We start from the raw sequence: 21488 nt of genomic DNA, 5'->3' as shown, positions 1-21488 counted from the left end.
AATAATAAGGAAAACCCTTTCTTCTCTCACCGGTGTGGCTCTTCCAACAGAAAATTATTGTTTCCAAGACCAGCCCGTGCTCTTGATTCCTTGAAGTTCCCCCTAGAGCTCCCCAGGGGAGAGTCCCATGACTTGTTCTGGCTGTCTCCTTGGGACCAGCTCTTCTCCGGAACCTCACAGTCTGGATCGAGTGGAGGAAGGGCTGCAGGGCAAAAAAGAAGACCACAAAGCAGAGCTGCTGGGAGGAAAAAGCACGCAGGGACTATTTCACAGTGTAATTTCGCTCAGTGAGCTCCGTGGTTGTTCTCCCAGCCACAACAGCGTCCTGTCTGGCTCCCTGGGGTGTGGGGCATTCACTGGCTGCCACTTTAGCCAACACTTTGACACCCTTGCAAAGGCCAAACTCCACCCAGTGTACTGAGAAACTCAGCCAGCGGGAGGAACTTTCCAGGCTTTCTCTGTAGGCCAGTTGGCCTCTGGATGATCGCTGCTCTTTCAGCCTCTGGAGGTTGACCTTCATATTTTCCATTAATAATAGGAGCAGCTTCCTGCTACTAAATATTGTTAGATAGTATTTTCTATCTAAGAATCGTAGTAGCTTCCTGCTCAAGGATCGACACCGAGTCTCCTGTAGAGTCGGCTTGGCGTGTGGTGGCCCCGGGTGGCACTCAAAGTCATCCTCAGTGGGTCGTGCATTCACCTGTGTCCCCAAATGCTAGTGGAAGTTCTGGCCCCTGGCACCTGTGAAGGTGGCCTTGTTTGGAAATGGAGTCCTCGCAAGCTTAAGCAGTTAAGAATCAAGGTGAGATGACATCAGCTCAGAGTGGCCCCTAAATTCAATGACTGGTGTCCTTCCGGGACAGGGAGAGACATTCAGAGCAGAAGAAGACCACGTGGCAACGGAGGCAGAGACTGGAGCGATGTGCCCACCAGCCAGGGAGCGCTGAGTGTGGCTGGGGCCGCCAGATAGTAGCAAGGGGCGGGCAGGACCCTCCCCTAGAGCCATTGAGGCAGCATGGCCCTGCACCCCTTGGTTTCAGACTTCTGGTCTCCAGACAGCCGGAGAGTAAGTTTCTATTGTTTACACAGAAACAATGATTTGTGCTGCTTTGCTCGGCGCTCCCTCCTGCCTTGTTTCCCTCTCCCCCAGCCCAGGGTCAGATTTTTTTTTTTTAATGTTTATTTATTTTTGAGAGAGAAACAGAGTGTGATCAGGGGAGGAGCAGAGAGAGAGAGGGAGACGCAGCATCAGACGCAGGCTCCAGGCTCTGAGCTGTCAGCACGGAGCCTGATGCGGGCTGGAACTCAAGAGAGGAGCCGTGAAGTCGTGAGCTGAGCTGAAGTCAGACGCTCAACCGCTCAACGGACTGAGCCCCCCAGGCGCCCCTCCCAGGGTCAGACATTCAGAAGGCTGTGACATTGCAGGGATCCAGAGAAGGCTCACCAGAGAGTGAGCTCCAACTGAATCCCCTTTAGAGCGCTGGTTCCCCCAGTTGCTCTGAATGCTGGCTGCTGAAGGCTGAGCTGCCCTGCTCTCTGGGAACAGCAGCTGCGGCTCTCAGCCTGGAGACTTTGCGCCACCGCTGGAGGGAGGACGGTCCCCAGGTGCGGGACGCAGTGGGGTGCAGTGCTGCTCCCCTCGCCTCTACTGAGACTGACTCCGGTCTCATTACTCATACTCCGGCTCCGGAACCCCCGCACCCGCGGGGTCAGGCCGAGGGGCTCTCCTGCAGAGCGCGGCTCTGTTTGCTCCCCTGGCCCGGTCCTGCTGCCCTCCTCCCTCCTCTCCGGTGTAGCTCTAGTCCTCTTCTGCTCCCTGTCCCTGCCTTGGGCGTGGCTTCCGGGGAAGCTGAGCCCAGACACCAGGTAGGGACTCCCCGAGGGCGCAGACTTTCTTCCCTGTGACTATATCCAGCACTGGGTAAGGCATGGCCCCGGGCAGTGGTTCTCAAGCTGTAGCCCGCACAGGGGGCACCTGGAGAGTCGCTCAGGTTCCTGGCTTTAACCCCAGAGATTCTGATTCAGGAAGTGTGGGACTGAGCCGAGAATCGGCATTTCTAACAACCTCCCAGGTGTTGCGGCTGCTGCCGCTGCTGATTCAAGGACCACACTTTGAGACCCAGTGGCCCAAGCTGTGTGGCTTGATGGGTGAGACCCGATAGGGCAAGTGTACCGGGCGGGAGAGGTTTGCGGAAATTAACTTGCATGTGAGAGCTTTGAAGCTGGGCAAAGGGTGGAAAGAATCTGTGCGATGGGTGGAGGGTCGGGAGGAGGTGAAGGGGGTCCCCCAAACACTTCTGTTGGGCAGAGGGACTAGCTTGACTTAGCAAAGGGGGGCTGGGTATCCCTGGGCGCGCCTGTGCATCTGTGTGCGCACGCGCAAAAGCGTGCACGTGCGTGTATGCATGCGAGTGTGTGACACAAGCATGCGGTCGCGGCCTTGTTGAGTGCTCTGAGTCACCTGGGCAAGACAGCCACCACCAGCAGCAGCAGCTCCCAGCACAAAGGGCCAGACAGCCATAGCCCCACCGCAGCGCGCGGGCGCGCGCGCGCGCGCACACACACACACACACACACACCGTTCTCCTGTGGACTCCTCCTAGGGTGCAGCAGTCTATTTTTGTCTGAGAGCCCTCACATCCTCATTTGCAGGTCCTGGCATTTTGGGGTTTGCTCCTTCCCACCCCACTCTCCCGCCCAGCCAAGTCCAGGGTTTCATCTTGCTCTGCCTTGTCCGTGTCAATTACACAGAAGGAAGTTTTGAATCTTCTCCGCTTTTGTTGTTCCATTCACCTCTCCGATCGTTTGTTTCGTGGCTGCCGATCCTGCACCTCACAGAGAGGGGATCTGAACGCTGCTGATTCTTTGTTCCCAGAAAACCTGGGCCCCGAGCCACCACCTCTCCGCAGCCTCCACGGCGCTTGCCAGCAGGTGGCAGAATGTCCATCCTTCTCGGTTTTTTAGAAGAGAGACCGAGGGGGTGCTTCGAGCGGCAGTCCATCCCTGCGTGCCTTCTTCTCTTTTACAAATCAAAAAGAAGGGGCTTCAGGTTCAGAGGTTGAGTTAATCATATTCCTATTTCCGGCACATTCTCGTGGTCACTCTGAAAAGCGGCTCTTTCTTCGCCAGCCCCCTGTCCTTCCATAGGGACTTAGAATAAGACTTAGACATTAGAATAATTAGAAACATTAGAATAATGTATTCTAAATGTTTGTATCTGTAGTGGATGCTAATGGCACCTCACAGGGACCCCTTCCGGGGTGGAGTACCTGACCCCCTACCACTGTGAGTGCAGTGTCCCTGGATGGTGGTAACTGCTCTCAGCTGGGGAACGTCTGGGCTGAGAGTTTCCCCCACCCCTGCCAAATGACTGTCTGAAAAGCGGTACAAAAGGCCAGCCCCTTGTCTCGAGGGTGTGCCTTGTGCCCCAGCAGGCCCTGGGGATCTTTCTAGACGTTCCCCAACTCCATAGTCTCACTGAGCTCCTTCACCTGCTGGATCCTGCTCCCTCCCTGCTTTCTCCTGAAAGCCTCCCTCAAAGCATCACATGCATCTGAATCCTGTCTCATGTTCTGCATCTAGGGATCCACACTGAGACAGTGTCCACACTGAATGTGTACTGGTGTGTGTGTGTGTGTGTGTGTATTTTAGCTGACGTGAAGAGTGTTGATCTACCAGCTCACGCCCTTTCCTTCTGTTTTCAGGTAGCACCCTCGGTCCAAGAGCCGTCCCTGGTGCTATCTATTCATTCAGCAGTGTCCTCCAAATGCTCTTGAACCAGAACTACAGTGACACGGAGATGCGACTCAGTGGCAGCTTCCCTGGGTGCTTGTTGGGGGTGTGCTCATGTCCCCCCGGGAGCTGTCTTCTTGCCAGTGTAAGAGAATCCTGACCACCCTGGCTGGGGTGTGGTTGGGTGAGGAGAGAACCCAGTGTTGGGACTGCAGAACTTTCCTGTTGACTTTATGCCTCTGGGCTGTGTGAGCCTCAGTTCCCTCATCTGTAAGATGGGGCAATAATACCTACCTCACAAGAGCATTGTGAAGGTTAAATATGATGCAGGTAGAAAAAGAAAGAAAGAAACATGCTTCTTTCTGTTGCATGCATATTCCACAGTGTGTGCCACCACATTCTCGCCACTTCCCTAGTGAGAAACAGATCGATTGCCTCTTCTCCATGGCTGTGGGCATGACCTCAGTGGACACCCTTGTACACAGCCCCTGGGACTTGCATGACAATTTCTCGGGATGGACAGTTGGGAATGGATCCTGAGCTCCGGGCACCTGCAGACGTATCTGTACGGAGTATTTTTTATTTTTATTTTTTTTAGAGAGAGGGCACAAGTGAGTGAAAGCCAGCGAGAGAGAGAGAGAGAGAGAGAGAGAGAGAGAGAGAGAGAAGAGAGAAGTGGGGCTCACCCAAATGGGCTCATGATCACCCGATGTGGGACTTGAACTCAGAAACTGTGAGATCATGATCTGAGCAAGGTCAGATGCTTAATGACTGAGCCACCCAGGCGCCCCTTATCTGTACAGAGTCTTACATGTTACTCCCCTGGAGCTGCCCTAGTTCCCCAAGAGCTGCACATGCCCAGTGGTGACACATAAACATTCCTGTCTCCCCCCATCCTCTCCAACATCAGGGACTGTCTTTTCCTTTCCTTTTTTTTTCCCCTTTCTGATGATGGTTTTCCATCATCACTTTCTTTTCTCCTCCATTGCCAGTGACTTGAGCATCTCTGCATGTACCAGTGGCTTTCGGCACCTCCCCTTTTGCAAAGTACCTCCTGGTTTTTTTTCGAATTTAAGGAACATTGTTTATTCTAGACATTAATCTCTTGTTTTATACACTGAAAGTATCTTCTTTGAGTGGGCCATCTGTCTCTTTCCCTTGTTTATGGCATCCTTCATTGAGCGGAAATCCTTAAGAGATACTGCCTTATGCTCGCATTGTCGTATGGAGATTTTGACAAAATAGCTCATTTATATTTCACCTGCCCTTTGCTGCAGTCCTCCAACCATGACTCAGGCATGAATCCATAGGGACCTGGGTTAAGAGATACTCGGACATACAGCGACTGTTTTCATACAAAGTCATGGACCCTTTTTACAACTGACCCATAAATCTGGCTTTTGCACCCTGGTCCTGTCTTCCATGAATCCGAGCTCTTTTTTTTCCGGAGCTTTCCAGTCCCTCATGCATGGGGACTCCTGGTGGACCACCCAGCTGAACCCTAGAGGTGTCTCAGCTCACTTGAACTGCACAGAAAACACATGTTAGCATGCTAAGCTGGTCTCCACTACAACATAAACAATGGGAGTTAATTCTTCGGCAGACCCTCTTGAGAGGAACTTTTCATTTTTGTGCTTCTCAATAGGTCCCCAGTCATACACTGTTGCTCTTAGAGTAAGCAAACGATATTATAGCAAACACCCAGGTGGATATGCGATGCTGAACAGCCTGGTCTACTTTCCAAAGGTTGAGAACAAAGGTTTTTATGTCTTACTTTGCTTTGGGGACTCCCAGGAGGATCTCAACAGATGATTGGGTACACTTTGGTATGTTGATGCTCCAAGAAAGGAGAAGTGAGAAGGTGACCACGCTTTCCTACATAAGTGATTGCAAGACACCCGCATAGTAGGCTCTCAGGTAGTGGGTATGACACAGGTATCTCTTTTTCCCTTGACTGGGTAGTTCTTCCAAGGCTTAAACCTGAGAAGAATCCCTGGATGTCCTGAGCTATCAGTTGTAAGGACAGCCTAAGTAGGGTATCTAGGGTCAGGGAAAGGACTTTCCAACAGTTAATCTTGACCACAATGGCCGGCGAATGTGACGGCTCCAAGCTGTTGACATAAGGCTTTCTCCTGCTCTTCATTAGCACTTCTCTGTCACTTAAGTTGGCATCTTCCACCCCACATTTCTGATTGCCAGCTGACTCCTGTCCCCATACTGTCCCTTCCCAGTTTGCTGCCCCGTGCCTCACTGTGTACGGATAATTGTGGCAAATCTATGTACATGTCAGTTCTTGTCCTCTTTATATATTCAAGGTATTTTTGTCTGGATGAAGGCAGGAATTTGCTTACCCCTATTAGAATAAGGTTTGAGTGATACTATGAAAAGGGTGCAGACCCTGGGATGACCCTTTGTGGCTCAGATTCACCAGAATGTTCTCTCTCCTTGACGCGACATGGAAAAGTGGTACTTTTATACCAGCAAAATGCCCTACCTAGGTGAGTACCAGTCTCTTAGCTGTGTGGGCATGTTTTATGGATTTCTTAATGAGAATGAGAATTTTTGCCCGGTGAAGACACACGCTTTCCTGATCTCAGGAATTTTTCGTCTACCTTTACTTTAGACGTGTTATAATCGGTAAGGAATAAAGACTGGCAGAACTCTTTTTTTTCCCCAAAGCCACATTGTTCTTTCTCTCCACTTTTTTAAGTTGTTAGAGTTCTCCTTCCAGGATCATTTATAGCAGAAAATAGTTTACACATGTAACAAAGACTCAGGCTACTGGGCATGACTCAAATAATGACCATGGCATAAAGGAAGAACCCAGGCCTCTTCAAGGTGAGGTCCATTGTAAAACTTAGGTGGCATGGCTAAAATGCAGACTCCTGGGTCCTCTATCTCCTGAGTTCGGATGATGTAGAGGGTCTGTATTTAAGCAAACGTCTCAGGTATGATTTGAGCACAATTAGATTACACTGCATTAATTATCTACTGTGTTCCAGGTATGTTCTTGCATTGTATCATTTAATTCCATAACTACTTTGCATGGGAGCTATTTCTAACCTTATCTGATAGGTTTGGCGATTAAACTTTAGAATCGTGAGACTGTAAGAAAGAGTTTTTCAGATCTATATCTGTCTGTCTACAAAGCCCTCAGCCCTAAGAATAAAATCTACAGGAGAGCTGGAAAGAAGAAAAGAAGCAGTTTGCTTTTTCAGGGCAAGAAGGAGTTTGAGTTGGAAGACTGGATGTGAAAGACAACTTTATTTCTCCCACCTGAAAAGCTGAGGGTTCTCATAGCGAGGGCCTTGTTTTCAGTCTGTGTCAGTTAGGAGAGGCTCTGTTTAGCTGCTATAACAAACACTCTTCAGAGTCTTGAGATCACAAATGTTTACTCCTCACTCATGCTGTGTATCCGTTGTGGGTTTGGGGAACCACTCTGGTCAACATAGTCATTCAGGGACCTGGTCAGTATAGCGTTGCTGGTCTGGAAAGTTGCCAGTGGTTGTGAGTGAGAGAAAAGAACACTCATGAGGGGCTTGGACGGGCAATCACATGCTTCTGCCTAAAACTAGTAATCGTCGCTTTGCTCCGAACCTGTTGATCGGAAGTTGTCACATGGCCCTACCCATGTCCACGAGGGACCCAGGAAGGACAATTCCACCATGTTCCCGGAGCACTCATGACCACACTTATGATCACCAGAGTCCCTCTCAGGGTGGGGACTAGGGTAGAGTAAGATGGCTGAGTTGTTAAAATTGTAATATTTTATTCATCACGAACTCTTTTTTAATATTCATTTTTATTTTTAAAAAGATTGCATTAAGATACGATTTATCTTCATGACTGACTTTTTTGGTACCCCTATAAATTTCGCACCTGAGTCCCATCCTTGTGACACACGGAAGGGGGATAAAAGTATCAGAGTTTTAACTGAAATTTTGTTTTCATATTAGGGCTCGAGGGAAAAGCAGTACTTAGACAGAGGTAAGGATATAGATGACATCCACATACATATTGACCAAAAAAGAGAAGAAAAGAAAAAAAGAAAAAAAGAAAAAAAGGAGAAATACACTCTGCAAGCAAAGAGAAGGCACAAAAAAAGGTCAGTTTGAGATGGCGATTCCTGCCCAAATTCCATATTTCATCAGCATTGTGCAGAAAACCTTTTGTGTTTAATTTCCCCAGTGACCTTCCAAGTATATTATGAAGACAATTAAAACCTGTATCCCAGAACCACAAAGTTTGCAGTGACCGGGCTAAGGTTAATCAGTGCGAATTGGGTGAAACAGCTTGTTCAAGTAAAATTGATTGAAATCTTGATGAGCAAAAATGGAAATTTTGCCTGCCAGTATTGGCTCCCTTTTCTTAAGAACACGGCTGTGTAAGATTTTTTAAAGTACTACTAGAATCTCATGCAAGCTTTTGTAAGATGCCCAAGAAATTGATCGGGGTAAAGACCTAGGATATTTGCCATTTGTGGAACTGTAAACATATAGCAATTTAACTGATTTTGATACTTGGTATGATTTTTCCTTTAACCAATGTCTCCCAAATTTTGTACTTATGTGGATTTCATGTGGGTGTGAATCTATAAAATTGACCCAGATTCTCTCTCAGCAGTAGAATTGATCTTTTTTTTTTTTTTTCCTACGTGCCTTGTAAAACATATCCATGAGCTTGCCTGATGAAACTGAGAAGAGAATTTCTTCAAATACCCGAATTATTTGCTAAACGTGTTTCTAGTTTGAACATCTGTGGACTGTACACGTAAATATGGAGTCAACGTGAGAGAATCTTGACCATGGTATTGCTTCAATTTTTGGTATTTTATGTTCTTTAGAAAACCCCAATATTCCTAGAGTGTCGCCTTAATGGATATGATCACTACATGTTATCCATGAAAATAAGAAAATCTCAGGTTTTTGAGAAACTCTATGAGATTCTTGAAACACAATGTGTTATTCTCTGAATGCTTTTTGCTATCTGAAATCAAGTTTTCTTAGGAACTTGCTCATATGGTTTCCTTCTGTATCTTCATAGAGTGGCTTGGCAAACAAACTTCCTATCCCTGGAGTCATTTAGCGCTACATTAATAAATCACAGCTAGTGGGCTAGCTTTTCCTCATTGCCTCCCTGGGGATAATTAGGGTCTTGGAGAGATTCATTAGTATCTGCTCCCTGGGATCAAATTTACTAAGAGGGATTCCTGTTGGCTCTTGGGGAAAGACTCATTACATTGTAATGAGAAATGGCACTCTAGAAGATATTCCAGGTGAAGGAGAAGTGTAAAAGAAAAGGTCCCCCACTTGGGTTACCAATTGTCAGAGAATGTGTCACCAGAACCTGAACAGGGTTTGAAAGGATGGGTGGGAGTTCTTCAGTAGGGAGGACCCCTTTCCAGGAATATGAGCTCAATGTCTGCAACCTTGCACTTCATAGCTAAGGCTTATCTGAGACCTTAAGATGATCACCCTGTGCCCTACTCCTGACACTTGTCTTTCCTCCTCCATGAACAAAGATAGAAGTACCTGGATGCCTAAGCAGTACCCTCCCCCCATGCCCCAAGAGGGCCCCGGTGTACAAAAGCCAGTCTGCTTTGCTGAAAGGTGGGACAATTCCTGAGGCACAATGTGCACTTCAAAGACTCCCTGGAATCAGGCTGAGCTGGGGGGACTTTGGCTGCAATTACGTCTTTTGTTTGGCGTCTCCGCCCGGGTCGGTTCCACCTACGCGGTTGTGGGTTTCTGCCAGCGTCCTCAGTGAATCACTCGCGCCTGAATCCTTGGCTCAGGCGGTCCTGGGAGAACCCTGCCTTCTATATCAGAGCAGGAACTCTGGGGACGGCTGCAGCAGCTGCATGTTCCGGAAATCATAAATACTAGATCAAATGAATTTATACTGCATGAGAAAACACTCTGTAAACCAGAAAGTGTTTTACTATGTTAACAATTACGTTGTAGTTCTCAATTTGTAACTATCTTTCAATACAGGCCTTGAGAATGGTTCTTCAGCTCCCTTCCTCCTCCTCCGGCCTGTCAGCACCCTTAATAACATTCCCTGAGGCTGGAGTGAGCAGGGAGTGGGCGGGGCAAATAGAAACAGATTGCTGAAATCTACTTGACAAATCTCCCCTTTGCTGGCTTTGATTCATAGCTTTTGCTTGGCCCACTGGAGCTTTTCTGGGGCTCCTATCTTAGTACTTTGCTTACTGTTGCCGAGTTATATGTTACATACCCACCTTCTAACGCCAATGAAAAACAATTTCTCCAAGGCAGTTTTTTTTTTTCCATTCTGTGAATATGGAAAAAAAAAAAAAGGCAGTAAATCAGGAACTTTTCATCTCAGATAGTTATTTTATCTTCTTGGCTCTGGCCCGTGGAGATCAGGGGCCAGAATCAGATAGTGCTCCTCTACTCATTCTGGAGTCTTTTGCCACTTAGGGTGACATCTTGGCTGCTATCAAATGTGGCTGGAGGCTGGCCATTGGCTTGATTTAATGCTCTTTCACTGTAGTCCATTTGCCCCAGGCTCAATCAGCCGTAAAAAATAGACCCTGTGCCAATTTGACAGCCTCTGCTTCAGAGATGTGAAGCCAATGGGGAAACTACAACAGGATGATTTTCCTTTTATTCTGTGTATTTGGAGAAATAACCATCAAATTAGTGATCCATTATAGGGGAAGGTGGGTAAAATTCAGGCCATTGATAGAATTTCCTTGGGTTTAAAAGAACAATTTCTCAAACCTTTCTCTCCCTCCTTCCCTCCCTCCCTCCTTCCTTCCTTCCCTCCTTCCTTCCTTCCTTCCCTCCTTCCTTCCTTCCTTCCCTCCCTCCCTATCTGTTTCTCTTCCTCCCTCCCGCCCTCCCTCCTTGGTTCCTTCCTTCCTCCCTGTCTCTCTTCCCTCCCTCCCTCTTTCCCTCCATTCCTTCATTCCTATCTTGGATTTGAATCTGGCTTTATAATCTGTGTGAAGTTTAGTGTGAATTCAGCGGTAAATTTGTAAAAATTTTAAAAATCAATTGGAACCACAGCTCTGTAAACTCTTCCAATAAAAGCCGCTCTGTGCCACTTGCTTATCTGCTGGGAGGCAAGCGTGTTCAAGGCTCGGATTTTCAGCAGCAAGCACATGCTGGCCCTTCACTTACAGTCTGACTTTGGGTAAATTTAAGCCTATGCATCTCACTTTCTCAGACGCAAAAGGGATGTAATTACGCCTCCCGCAGTGGATGGTGGAAAGGAAAGAGATAATGTTCTAGCACGGAAAACAGCACATACTAAGCTTAGTAAATGATAGGCATCATCATTAGACAAACTTGTGTAAACAAAGAAGTTTGCGTTGAAATGGGAAAGGAAAGGGAAATCTTTTGGGGAAAACGGGATTAATATAATATAGTTTCAAAGAGGCATTGGGACGGTTCCTCTGAGTCTGTTGTAGGAAGAGATCAGCATATGTGGATGTGGGTGGCAGGTGGCCGGAGGGGTGGGGTTGATGGGAATTGCCAGCTCAGGGGGGGGGGGGGGTGATTATTCTGACAACCTCTAGCCAAAAAGCGTCCTGAGTCTACTGGTCAGGGGTGTTGGGGAAATCTCCCCAGTGTACATGAGATTCCCCCTCGAAATGTCCACTGAATTGCATCGCAAGGTAGGAGTCAATGTTCCTCTTTTCTTCTTAAACACAGTCTTCCAGTCCAGTTCCTTCTCCTCCTCTTCCCTCTTTGTATAAACCTCTAGTTTAGGGAACTATTTTAAAAATAGTCCTCCCTGTCGACTACAGAGTCAGCGAGTACCCATTACAGCATGTTAAGCAGACAGTCTGCCTGAGGTCAGGATACAAGTTTTGTTGTTGGTGGTGTGTGTGTGTGTGTGTGTGTGTGTGAACCTTTGTGTGATCTCCTTCTGTCTTGTCTGCAATCAGAAATTGGCATCTGAAAATGCAGATTATGTTTTGTGCCCTCGTGTGGGGATCTAGGGTGAGTCTTGATGTCTTGAGTTGGAGGTGAGAACAATAAAGACCCGGGAAGATGAAAGGATACTCAAGAAGGAGCTTTGTTCCATGTGCAGAAGCTGCATTGAAATTAAAACTCTTGTACAAACACCATTGACACACGCGTGTTCTGATCCTCATGGTGGGTGCCACAGGGTATTATTGGTGGAGTGAATTTCTCCGCAAATCTCTCCTTCTTTAATCCCACTTGACACATACCTTCGCTCTTCTAAAAATCAGAGCCTTTCCAGAAGGGAATGCCCTGCAAACTCACCTGTCCTCATTCCTCAGGGAGAACATTTTCAAATACTAACATGCCCATGAGAGAAAGAGCAGGTGGTGGGGTGGGATGGGAGGGCTGAAACACAAACCAGAGAAAACAGTAAAAATTTGCCACTGGAAAGTCTGGCCTTTTAAGCCTCTCCCTTTTCTAGATTCAATCTTTTAAAAAGAGAGGTTAAAACATGGTACTTTAAAGGGAGAATCTACAAAGTAAATCGGGAGGGAAATCCTAGAGCATGTACGTGCCCAGCCCCCTTATCACACATAAGCAAATGTTTCCAGTAAATGTGCAGGTATCACATCTCTGGATTAACTGTATTTAGGGGAAATGAGCAATTAAGGCCAGTATCAGAGACTGGACAGGGCGCTTGGGTGGCTCAGTCGGTGGAACGTCCTACTTGGGCTCTGGTTTGACTTAGGCTCAGGTCATGATCTCACGGTTCATGAGTTCGAGCCCCGCGTTGGCTCTGTGCTGACGGCTCAGAGCCTGGAGCCTGCTTCGGATTTTGTGTCTCCCTTTCTCTGCCCCTCCCTGGCTTGTGCTCTCCTTCTCTCTCTCAAAAGTAAATAAACATTAAAAAAAAAAAAACTGGACAATTCTTAGCACTCCTCAAATTGATTTATTCTATCAAATTAAAAGTAATTTTAGGAATGTACAATAGCCTGATTCACACATATTTGAAAACTTTGCCACCTATTTTTCATTAACTCAGAGTGAAAAGGGTAATAAAGCAAGAAGATCTCAGTCTGAATACAGAGGTGATTTTAGTTGATATGAAAAAATGGCCTCATTTAGACCCACGTTTATTAAAGATCTACAGACGTTGGCTGGAGTTTGATCCTGGGTCATAGTGCGAATGTATTGATTTTTGAATCTGTGCCGGATTGTTTCCCAAGCAGAGAAATTGCATTCAACAGCAGAGTTCAAGATTTGAATTCCAAAACTCTACCCAGAGTCCAGCCAATGTCGGTGGTGAAGGTAATGGGTCATACAAATAAGATTCCCATCGAGGAAAAGCAGGCAGTGTGATCTCAACCTAGCCTGGCCTTGCAAGCTTACTTGACATCAGATACTTGGATTGTTCACATGATAAGCCTTTGCCAACATAGTCTTGTCTAGAAAGAGTGCTTCCTAGCGTTTGAAAATTTTACCTTACGTGTTTTTTTATTCATCGAACTATAATTGAATACAATGTAGTTTCAGGTATACAGCATAGAGATTCCGTACTTACATACGTTACAAAATCGTCACCACAATAGGTTACCGCTTGTCACCCTACAAAGTTGTTACAGTGTTATCACCCATCTAGCCCATCCACCATCCACCTCCCTTCTCCCCTCCAGCAACCCTCAGTTTGTTGTCTGTATTTAAGAGTCTCTTATGGTTTGCCTCCTCTTCTGTTTATATCTTATTTTTCCTTCCCTTCCCCTATGTTAATCCGTTTTGTTTCTTAAATTCTACCTGTGAGGAGCACTTTACATTTTATTTATTTGAGTCTTGTAAACTAAGAAAATAACATGCTCGGGGCGCCTGGGTGGCGCAGTCGGTTAAGCGTCCGACTTCAGCCAGGTCACGATCTCACGGTCCGTGAGTTCGAGCCCCGCGTCAGGCTCTGGGCTGATGGCTCGGAGCCTGGAGCCTGTTTCCGATTCTGTGTCTCCCTCTCTCTCTGCCCCTCCCCCGTTCATGCTCTGTCTCTCTCTGTCCCAAAAATAAATAAACGTTGAAAAAAAAATTAAAAAAAAAAAAGAAAGAAAATAACATGCTCATGTTAAAAAAAAAATCCAAGCCATACAAAAGGTATGCAATGAAAAGTGAGTGGGCCTTTAACTTCAGACTAGGTTGACCTCAGTGGCCAGTTGGTTACTGTACTCCAGCCCCAGACCTTTCCCCAGAGCTTACCATAGTTACCTATTTCTTGGGTGTCCTACCAGAACGTCTCCACATATACGATGTGTATTTTTAATGTCAAAGAAAAATGCTATACATGTTTTTACATACTTGAACTTTCCAGTTACTTTACTTTGACACTCTTTCCTTATCAACACATCCAATTATATGTCTTTTCTTTTAACTATTGTGTGGTATTTCATTGAATGGATATACCATAATTTGTTTGAATTTTCCTTTTTAAAGATGTAAACATTCAGAGTATTTCCAGGCTTCTCCTTGCCATTACAATGTAATTGACATCATCATATGTGTATTTCTTTCCCTATGAATATCAGTAGTTTGGTTATAGCTGAGTGGTATTCCATTGTTATCAATATACTACAATTTTCTCCTTTTTTTTCCTGTTGATAGACATTTGTTTGTTTCTAGTTTGTAGCTACTATGAATGAGGCTGCTATAAATATTTGAGTATAAATTTTTGTGTGAACATGTTTTCATTTCTTTTGGGTAAACACTAAGGAGTGGACTTGGTGGGTCGTGGGGTTTGTGTGTGGTCAACTTCAGTAGATTCTGTCAAATAGTTTTCCCAAGTGGCTTATAACTTTACTCACCTACCGACACTGTGTGAGAATTTAGTTGTTCTATGTTCTTGCCAACTCATGGCATTGTGTCCTTTCCATATTAGTCATGTGTGAAAGGATTTCATTGTACTTTCAATGAGCATTTCCCTGATCACTGATGAGTTTGAGGGACTCTTCATATGTTTATTGGCCATTTGGTTATTCTCTGAATGAATGGGTTGCCTTGTCACATATTTTTCTTGTAGTTCTGTTGGTTTTGCCTGTCTTGTTCTTATTTATTTTCAGAGTACTTTCAGTGTGCTGGAAAGAACTTCTTTATCAGGTATATGAGTTGAAAATATTATCTCCCTCTCTTTGGGCTCCTGTTCACTTTCTTAATGGCGGTTTTTAATGAACACACATTATTAATTTTAATCTATTCCAGTTTAATCAAATTTTTCCTTGAGGTCAGTGTGCTCTTGTGCTATTTTATGAAATCTTTGCCCATTCCAAATTCAGGTGCATGTTCTCTTATGTGATCGTCTAGGCGTATAACCACCGGGAATTGATTTTGTGTATGATGTGAGGGGATAAGACTCATTTTTTGAAAATATGACTATTCGACTGCCCCAGCACTGTTTATGAAAAGGATCGTCTCTTCTGCATTGCTCTGTAGTGTCACCTGTTGTAAATCAAGGGCAAGCTTATCTGTGTGTCTGTTCTGTGCACTCGATGCCGTTTCACTCTATGTAATTTGATTTAGCAAAAATAAAGACTTGTGACCTTTTTTGCATGGAAGTGCCTTGGAGCAAATCTGTACCATTAGGATAACTCTGTTTTGGGCGGAACATGCCGAGGGAGTAATTCCCTATCCCCTTTCCAGGTCTTAGGAGGGAAGAAGCCAGTGACAGCTTTGGGGTAGCATGTGCTTTTGGAAAGAGATGAGGGGTGGGCTATTTCAATAAGGGGGTTCCTTCAGAGGCTGTTGGCCTATTTCCAGAGCATTCCTCGTGCTGCTACGCCCCAGCACATCCCTCCCTGCCTCAAGAGAACCCCTGATCCGTGTCTCTCCAAGCCACCTTCAAAGCCCTGAATGTTCATTTTCACTGCAGACGCCCGCCCCACCCCCCACATTGGGTCTACACGAAGCTTATCCCCCAGTTCTGATACCTTCTAGAAAGCCTCTCCTAATCATGCTGGCCCTTATTGATCTTTCTCTCCTCTGAACTCTACAGCAGCTATTATTTCTGAATCCCTTGTTTTGGCCTTTGGTATCGTTACTAAACATTTCAAACGTGTTTCACTTGTCTCTCACGCTGGAAGCCCAGATCTGTGGGAGGTCAAAGCCCCTCTCTTACTCACAGCATCGCTCAATGAATATTTGATCCCGGATGGAAGGGAGAGTGGGCACGGAGGCAGCCTAGCACAGGGCCGCCCGGAGCCACCTGCCTTGGGATGCGGAGAAGCCGGAGGGCTGCTGCTTTCAGGGGATTCGGAACTATCACCCCCCATGTGGGCCGCCTGGCTGTCCTGTGCTGCTGCTGCTTCTTTTTTTTAATGTTTATTTATTTTTGAGAGAGACAGAGACAGAATGACAGTAGGTTACGGGAAGAGAGAGAGGGAGACACAGAATCCGAAGCAGACTCCGGGGTCCGAGCTGTCAGCACAGAGCCCGACGCGGGGCTCGAACCCACGAGCTGTGAGATCATGACCTGAGCCGAAGTCGGACACTCAACCGACTGAGCCACCCAGGCACCCCTGTCCTGTGCTTCTAACATTGATGTCAGCTGACTGAGAACTGCCCCAGACCCTTGCCTCGTGGCTCCGAATGCTTGAATCAGAAAGACACCAGGTCTTACACGCACGGGCCAGAGCGGGGCACCATCCGGCGAGAGAATGACTCGGTTCTGACTCAGAACTCCTTTTTCTTTGGCTCTCTCCCACTCTAACCTCTTTTTTTTTTTTTTTAAACTGAGAACACACTGAGGGTTGATGGGGGGTGGGAGGGCGGGGAGGGTGGGTGATGGGTATTGAAGAGGGCATCTTTTGGGATGAGCACTGGGTGTTGTATGGAAACCAATTTGACAGTAAATTTCATATAAAAAAAAAAGAACTCCTTTTTCCGTTTTAGCTGGAAACGGCAGCAATGCTGACATTCTCCTTCCACCCAAGAGCCAGCCCACAACCGGGGAAGCTGTCAGGACATGAGGGCCGGGCTGACACCACCATCCCTGGGCCGCTCGAAGCCGCCCCTTCTGCAGAGACAAACCCGCGCACCTGCTGGCTGGGCCGACCTGGAAAAAGCCATTCAACAGGATCCCTGGGACGCGCAGTCGGCCTCACGTCCTGATTAAAGGTGCAGGCAGGGAAAGCTGGCAAGTGCAGGCCAAGTGAGACGAATATGGAAAGACATTCCAGTTGTCGGGGACCCGTGTCACTTGCTCCTGGCAGATGTGTTTGGATTTGCGTCCCCAGGTCTTGACGGTTGTTCCCCACTTAGATTCCGCAAGGTTTCTGCCGGAATGGAAGAGGTGATCTACCTGTAGTCAGGTTTCCCTTTGGAAAAACATTTTCTGAGACGTGAAAAGTTGAGAAGATAAATAGCGCCACCCCAGTCTCCTCTTATTTGGTGATTTCTAACAAGCGTGCCGTGTAGAGTAAAACCCCTGGCCTGGTTTTGGGGAGCACCTGGGATCATTTGTCGTCACCCACCTGCTGCCGATGGCGGGCTTGTTGTTGGCTCAGGGAACGTTCGACGGCACTCTCATCCCCTCCTGGATCTCTCTTAGGTCGCAGACAGAAACCAGTGGAGTTAAGTGACAAGGGCATGAGGCAGGTCTGATCACAAATCCCTCAGGACTCAACGGTCTGAACTTCAAGTCTCCCGGTGTTCTCTGAGCGGAGGGAGATCGCATTCTGTGCATGGCTCTCCCATCTGTCCAGATGGGCGTGTCACTCTGGGGGACTGCTCAGGGCAGGTTCACCTGGAAGTGGAATGGATACCTGGGTACGTGAACAGGAAAGCTGGGACCTCAGAGGACGCTGCCTGCCCCTAAAAGCTGGAAAAGGGGAGGTCCTATGTCCCAAGCCTGGGGCTCCCTCCTGGGCCTGGCTCAGAGGCCAAGTCCCAGCCCAGGCAACGGATGCCATGTGTCCCCAAAACGAGCTCCCCCAAGCAGTGCAGAGGTGCTAACAGAATGTGCGAGGGGTGATTTTGAGACAAATCTGGTTACTTGCGGTCTTTGGTTATAAACCAAGCATGGGAGGCCTCTGATAGCCACCCCCGCTGAGAAGGAAAGGCCGGACGGGGCACAGTCCCTCAGTAACTTCCCTTGGGGCTGGAGAAGGCCAGGTTGATCAGCCGGTCCTAATCAGGTGGAGGGTGCCAGCTCCCCCAAAGCAGCCCCACGTCAGCCCGGGGAGGAGGCAAAGCCCGATGTGTCACTGGAGCCCTGTAGCCAGTGCACCGACAGGGCTGGAGCTGTCTCCAGAAGGGGGGAGGCCAAGGGCAGGGTGTCTCTAAGGTTTTTCCAGTTAGTTCCAGGTAAGTCTTTCAACGCCAGGAAGGGAGATGCTGATTGGCAAAAGTTTCCATATCGTCGTTCAGGCACGGTGGGCACAGCGAAGCGGGAGTTTGGAACGGGCTGGGTGGGGGAAGGAGATGTTCCAGGAGCCCGAAAACAGTCATGCATGTTTCCGAGAAAAGGCTTCCCACCCTGATGGGGGCTAGTTGTGTCGTCTCTCGTTCAGGCGAATGGATTTTCACGAAGTTCCTGAAACAAACAAGGAAGTAACTTACAGACTGGTCTCCTCGGGCAAGGATTCCCTGGAAATGTAAGGTCCTAATGAGAGTGTCGAATGGGGAAGTCGTATCAGTGTATGTGGGAAGCTGTGGGCTACAGATGGTTCTAGCTCTCATACTCTTGGGTTACAGTTCTAGGATGTGGGCGTCGGGAGGTGCTGTTTATCTGGTCTTAGCTACATAAGAAATGTGGAGATAGGAAGGACCTGTCTCAGATGAGACACGGGGAGGAAGGCAGTGCCCTGTGCTGACAAACAGTACGGTTTCTCCCAAGAGGAGGAACGGGGGTAAGGGGAGGAAGGGCAGGGAACGAATGTCTCGGATGTCCACCATGTGACGGGCACTCGGCCCCACACTTTGCAACTGATTTCTCATCTTAATCTTTACAGTAATCTCATGAAATAAGTATTATTCCCATTAACTGATTGGCAAAACTGAGACTTGAAGAAGATAAGTAGCTTGCGTGGCCAGGAAGGGAAGGGGCCAGGACAGGAGCCCAAGTCTGCAGGCATCAGCCCCTGTGCCAGGTGCCCTGCCGCCCGTACGTGGCAGAAGAGAGCCCACCGGGGGCCCTGCTCCTGCCCCGCATCCCCGGCATGGTGGTCTGCCTCCTCTTGGGCGCTCTTGTGGGTCTCGAGTGCTGCGCACGGACACGCGCCTCACTCTCCTCTCTGGAGCCATTGGTCTTTCTGCTGCTTGCACGGCTCTTGAGGCTGGGGTTCGCTTTTGGAAATTCAGTTCCAGATCTCCACGAGTCACCTTGCTTTAAATCCTTCAGAAGCTCTCCTCTTCACGGGACCAAATCCAAGGTCCTTCGCGTGACCTTGGGATGATAAGAGAGCCAGAGCCAGACAAAGGATAGAGAAATAAAGGGTCCAGAGTGACATCAAGATTACTGTACGCTGAAAACATTTGGGTTATAGCAGATGCAGAACGAGATCTTATCGCAACATCCTTTATCTGACTAAATGAGGGCTTCTTGGGCATTCGGCTGCCAGTACCCCTTGCTCCCGTCTTCGAGGGAGTCTGCAGTCAGGGAGGTGACTGGCCTTTAACATTGTAACATTTCAAGAACATCGTGTAAAAGGGTCCATCAGAACCTCCCTTACACACCCACGCCCTGCCAAGCGGACCTATAGACCCTGACCCCTGGCTGTTCATGGAGTCACGGCTTATGAGCAACTTCTCTCTGGTAGTCTGTCTGTTGTCAATTACTTCCCAGGCCCCGGACTACTTGAACACAAGTCGGTGAAGGAAAAGTTTTCCTCCGAGCCGAAGGAAATGCAGAATCGAATAGGATATCATTACAATGACAATACGGTTGTGCTGGGGTATAAAAATCCTCAGAACTCATTCGAGTAGTGATCCAAGTAGCTGGCAGATCACTCTTTCCTGTAGAAAACCTCACCTCTTGTTACACTTACCCTGGGTCACCCTGGGCCACTCATCACTGTGACCACAGCTTAAACTCTGTTTTTTCTCATATTGGTTCAGACTTTTTTTGCTTCTGAGAGATCTCCTTCTGGAAACACTTAAAGGCTTTGTCTTGAAGTCTTCTGCTTCTGTATTGCCTTCTGCCAGATGTAACTAAGCCCTCTTTTCTGTTCCCTTGATGATGTAACCATATAATTGCCTCGTCTTGGTGTCTTTACCCATCCATCCAATTAGCCTTCTCTCCATTCCTTTATGTAGCCATTGGCCCATCCACTTACCTCTTTTCCATTTACCCGTGCATCTGTTCATCCAATGTGCCTCCCATCCGTCCACGGAAGAAAGAATTTCTTCAAAATTCTCTCTGTGCCTGACCTGGATTTGATCTTTATGAAGATCAGATTGATTTCATTTGTTCCAAGGCCATAGAGCAGAGAACCAATTCCAGAAGAGACACCAAGAGTATAGCTCTTAATCCCATGTTGAATTTTATGTTGGATTGGTAGAACCTCTCAGCAGTACCAGCTCTGGTTACTTGCCCTCTTGACCAAGGGGGAGCAAAGAGGGAAATGTTCAGTCTGAATTTTGGATTAAGAATCCAGGAATTCTGGGTCCTGCTTCTCCTGACCTACAGGACAGCCAGAATAAGTGCAGTGGAGCCCAGTACCGAGAGAACGAAGTGATTGGTCATATCCACTGAGTTTAGCTTTAGGATGCTTATTGATGTAGATAATCATGTGTATTTCACCATCAAACTGATATTCAAGTATCCTTTGTTTTGTAGTCTCAAGAGGAAATGGTCTCTGGTAAGATGGGATGAGGACAAAAACTTTAGAAAGTGACACCAAGCAGTTGGACACAGGGGAAAACAAACAACAACCCAAAGTTTGGACATTTTAATTCATTGTTCTTCTTTAGATGTGTTCCATCGAGGAGATAAAAAGAGCATGACATAGTTTTTGACTCTGCTCTAAAATTTTCTTTATAGGAAGGGACTCCCACTCCATCTCAAAAGGTGACACATTAATGACCGTGCTCCTCGTAAAACATTCGCCAGCTCTTGTTAATACTTGTCAAACCAGAAAGGTCTGGCCTCAAAATAGAACTAGAATTTCTTCCCCACAAATTTCCAAGCTCCTTGTGGGAATTGGATGTTCACGGTTATTATGAATTACAGGCCCCATTTTTACGGCAACAATTTCAGCCTATATTAACAGATATCAACATTTCTCTAAAAGGCAGGTATTTTTATTTGTTGAAGAATCAGAGTCGTCTTCTATGACTCGGGCACCCATTACTTACAGCCTGCAAATCGAGTGATGTACAGCTCATTCTCCCTCCTCAACCGAGGTTGACTGTCTGACTATTTCATTCATTAGATGTGAAGTGGGAGAAACGCACACTTCATTTTCTTTGTGGCCACTACCTTATTTTCCCTCTTTTGGTCGGAAGAGAACCAATAAACCTTCTATCTTCAAATTTTCAGAGGAGTGCTTTCTATCTAGCTTATTCTCAAATGCTTTTAAATGGAAGAAAGGAGTGAAAACAGGCTGCTGTTTGGGTGATTTGCAAGCTCTCTGAAATTACTGTTTTTCTGCTTCATGGACTCAGTGATTGACAGTGCCTCACCCCAGATAGACAAGTAGTTGGCATTGGCTGGGATGGCGCTGTTCAAAATTACTTGTCTTTTTTTTTTTTTTAAATGCCAGTTACTACTGAATGAAAACTAGGATTAATTTTCATGGGCTAATGGTCTTGCACAGCTACAGTGTACCTGCTGAGTTTATGGACTTTGCAAAT

General features: G+C 47.1%; 1 long non-coding RNA gene across 1 annotated transcript; it reads left to right on the top strand.

The window, feature by feature from the left end:
* Window positions 1-1843: 1843 nt before the first annotated feature.
* On the top strand, window positions 1844-17075 carry LOC125168524 (uncharacterized). Its single transcript, XR_007153187.1, has 4 exons — window positions 1844-1921; window positions 3705-3877; window positions 7689-8539; window positions 16587-17075. It is a non-coding gene; the product is annotated as an uncharacterized LOC125168524 (long non-coding RNA).
* Window positions 17076-21488: the final 4413 nt, after the last annotated feature.

The sequence above is a fragment of the Prionailurus viverrinus genome, chromosome A1, assembly GCF_022837055.1.
Source record: "Prionailurus viverrinus isolate Anna chromosome A1, UM_Priviv_1.0, whole genome shotgun sequence".
Taxonomy (NCBI): Eukaryota; Metazoa; Chordata; class Mammalia; order Carnivora; family Felidae; genus Prionailurus; species Prionailurus viverrinus.
Note: the sequence above shows the minus strand (reverse complement) of the source record. Positions and strands in the feature narration are given on the sequence as shown.